This window comes from Bacillus rossius, chromosome 14 (assembly GCF_032445375.1).
Source record: "Bacillus rossius redtenbacheri isolate Brsri chromosome 14, Brsri_v3, whole genome shotgun sequence".
Taxonomy (NCBI): domain Eukaryota; kingdom Metazoa; phylum Arthropoda; class Insecta; order Phasmatodea; family Bacillidae; genus Bacillus; species Bacillus rossius.
Window position 1 is genome coordinate 31,058,047 of NC_086341.1, and position 4,137 is coordinate 31,062,183.

Sequence of the window (4,137 nt, forward strand, 5' to 3'; positions counted from 1 at the left end):
AACTGTGGAAACGCGGTCACAAGACGCTTCATGACAAACAAAAAATAATGACGAGACCCGTCTACCACCTGCTATGTTTTTCACGCATTTATTTTAAACTTGCTGAGTCCGCATATTTGTTCTCGTGGATAATATTTAAAGCAATTCATAAAAATAAATTTTTGCGTAATCTAGTAACCAAGTAAATTACCGGAAAAAAGTTCTTTTACTTCAAAATCAATTCGATAGCGTTCGCATGATTGTGTTACAAACTAACAAGAGTAACGTAAAAAAAATTAAAAAAAATTTTCTCTCAAAATATTGTGAAGACAAAATTAGTTAAATTTGAAGACTTGGCTACTTCATATATATAATAAGTCTGGACAATTATGATTGTAAATACGAGGATCTAAAAAAAAATACGAACCAATTAACTAATTACAGAATTTTAATTAGCGATATAATCTAGTTAGATGGTTTGAATAGCTTCCAAAAGTAAATACGTCCTGTTACATAAATAATGGCATTCGTAGAGTTTAAGCTCTTAGAGGTCGTTCGCCTATGATAATGGCATAATCAAATGAATGACGATGTGGCAAATTCCACTCACTGGCTAGTTACCTGTTCGTGCTAAAGCAGTAACTAAAGCTTGTTAAATATAATCTGTGTAGAAAACCATCCCTCAAATTTAACAGACCTCAATAACTGTCTACACTGTACCTTTTTGTAACTCAAACATTAATATTTATGTTAAATTACAGTTATTTGTAAATTGACATCAAAACAACTATATCACTACAAAACTGTGATCGCAGTTATTGGGATTATTACCCAGGGTATTAATGCCATGTAGTAGTGTGCAATAGGGCATCCGGGCCCTGGCGCTGGCGCATGGTGCCGGTGCCGAGCCACCATCTTGGATTTTTGACGTCACGGCGGCCATCTTGGACTCAAAAATCCTCAAAATTCCTCAAAAATGACTCAAAAAATTCCCGTTTTAAGAAAAAATTTCCCGTTTTAGTCCTTAAAAATACCAGCAGCTAGAAATGTCCATATGTAGGCTTAAGCATCCATGTCTACAGCCTCCGATATGCCTCTGACGTCATCATGGATAATGATGTCACCGTTGCAGTTTCCGTTACCCCGCCATCTTTAAATTTATTATCCGATTTTAATGAAAAAAATATTAAAATTAATAATAAAATTGAATTAATAAAAATTTTAATAAAAATATTTAAAAAACAAACATTTACGGCACGGAAATCGGAGTCCTCGGTTCGAACACGCTGAGGGCAAAAAAAAAAATAAAAATGGAGAACATTCCTTCCTCCACAGAAGCCACCTACAGACTGACCTACCACCAATAACAAGGTATATATCATCAACTAGTATGATGTCATGTCCGCCATCTTGTCTTCGTCTGCTGGAAGACACCATCTTGTTATCGCCTGCTAGAGTGCGCTGACGACATGTTAGTTTAATTCTTACCCGCTAGAGTGCAGTAATAATTTATTATTACGGAGGCATCTGCGATCTTGGAATTTGGTTGCCATTTTTGAATCATGTTATTATTTAGCTAGAAATACGGCAAAAATTCCAAAATTAACCAAAATAATTGGCAATCATTTTACAGAATGATTCGATCAGTTCCAGTCCCTGGTTCGATACTCGATCAATGTAATAATGTTTAATTTTATGTAAAAAATAATAATTTCTATAAACCATGTTCAAATTCTTAAAGAGACTTTTAATCATCTACTACCATCATCCTATAAGCCATCAAGACCACCATCTTAGAAATTCGTAATAATTAACCTAGAAATTCAGGAAAAAGTTTAGAATTCATTAAATAATTATCCAATCAATATACTGATTAATTAGATCGACTAAGGTCCTTGGAACGATGCAAAAAAATTAAATATACCATAAATTTAACATAATAGTGACAGGTTCGAGGAATTAAACACCGCAAGTTCTTTTACTAACATAATATTTATTACATAATTTCTATTCTACTACAGGAACACTTACGAAAGCTAGCAATCTTATAATAAATCATTTAGTTCCGCATCGGTGTGAAATGACTAATTCTTAGCTACAATCAGTTTATACTAGACAGAAAACAACCAGAACCTTTACTGACATAGTTCTCTTCTTGACAGAGTTTCTTGATACCATGATTAACAGTTTGCTTCACATCGTCAGAACTGTAAATTACAGCAGCCGAAGTCTTGAAAGCACACTTCTTCACTTTGTCATCTAACGGATATGGCTTTCCATATATACAGTCCAACCACAAGTTATATTTTAATGGACCGTTTGTTGCAACGTCATCAGTAAGCTGATTGATTATGTCCTCTCTGATATCATCAAGAAAAGTACAAATGTCTTTCGACTCACCTAACGTATTTAAATAATAGTAGTCTTTCAATGTTCCACGAAATGCAGACTGCATCAAGTAGAAGCCATTATCGTTCACTTGTAATGCTCCGAACACAGTCTTAGGTTTATTTTCCTGTTCAGACGTCATATTAATCGGTTGCTGCACATCGGTTTTCCTGCTTGTACGCTCACGAGCCTTCAACCTAAACCGAGGAGTCGACATTTCTGCAGGTAGTTCAGCAGTAGGCACACGGACTTCACCTTTACAGTTTTTCGCATGTCGTCGCAAATTATCAATTCGAGTAAACAATTCATGACACTCATCACAGCGAAACTTCATGCGAGAAGGATTATTTTTGCATTTGCTCCTCTCATGTCCTCGTGCATCATGAGCAAATGCGAACGTCATATCACAGTAGCTGCAAGGATACCGGGGTGATGAAGAAGAACCTTTCAGACCCGATCCAGATACTGACGTTGCCGCAGTTGCACCATCTCCAGGCATACTCTTATGAACATCAATGCATCGTTGTTGTATAGAAACCTTTACTTTCTTCCGAACAGCAGGACCTTTGCATCTCTTCATGTGCGTTTTCATATTATCTTGTCTTGCAAATTGCCTGTGACATTTCTTACAGCCAATCATTTTGAGATAAAGGTTCTTGGCACATTCTCTATTCTTATGTCGTCGAGCATTGCTGTTGTTTGAGAAAATCTTGTCGCAGTAACAGCACCGATGTTCGTTAGTCGTTGTTGAATCATCGCACATTGAAGTCTCCATTGATGGCGAACCAGCGTTCGCCGAGTTTCCCTGTGAAGCCAGCACTAGCGGCATTAAAGTCTCTTCTGCTGGTGGTACCACGTCTGTTGAAGTCTCCTCCAGTGTTGACATCGATGTTGTCAATGGGATCTGCTCCACCATCGTCGACGCTGACGTCATGGTACCCGCAGTCGATGGTACAACCTCCATCGAGTTCGTCGTTAAAGTCGGTAAAGATGCCATCGAGTTCGCAAGAACAGGTAATTGACACGACTTATGCACCAGATGTTACAAACTAGGTGATCCTTACACCGTCGACGTCAGTAACAAACTGAGCGTCCTGCTGTCTAGGACTCGCTTATATACATGTACCTGATGGAATAATAATACGCTAGTCAAATCAAGAACAATTTATTATAATACCAGAGTCAAAACAACATTAAAAATAGAAGCACCATCAACAAAAAAAAGGCAAAAAGGAAGCACATTTGGAAACACCATAATCAAAAAGGCGGCACATTTGGAAGCACCATCAAAAAAAAGGAAGCACATTTGGAAGCACCATCAAAAAAAAAAAGGAAGCACATTTGGAAGCACCATCAAAAAGGAAGCACATTTCGGAAGCACCGACAACGAAAAGGCAGCACATTTGGAAGCACCGACAACGAAAAGGCAGCACATTTGGAAGCACCGACAACGAAAAGGCAGCACATTTGGAAGCACCGACAACGAAAAGGCAGCAAATTTGAAAGCACCATAAAAAATAAGCCCTTTTTTTGGAAGCACCAACAACGAAAAGGCAGCACATTTGGAAGCACCGACAACGAAAAGGAGCACATTTGGAAGCACAGAGAACGAAAAGGCAGCACATTTTGGATGCACCATCATAACGGCAGCACATTTTGGAAGCACCATCGAATAAGGAAGCACATTTTGGAAGCACCATTGAATAAGTAAGCACATTTGGAAGCTCCAACAACAAAAAAAAGGCAAAAAGGAAGCACAAGTTGCCAGAT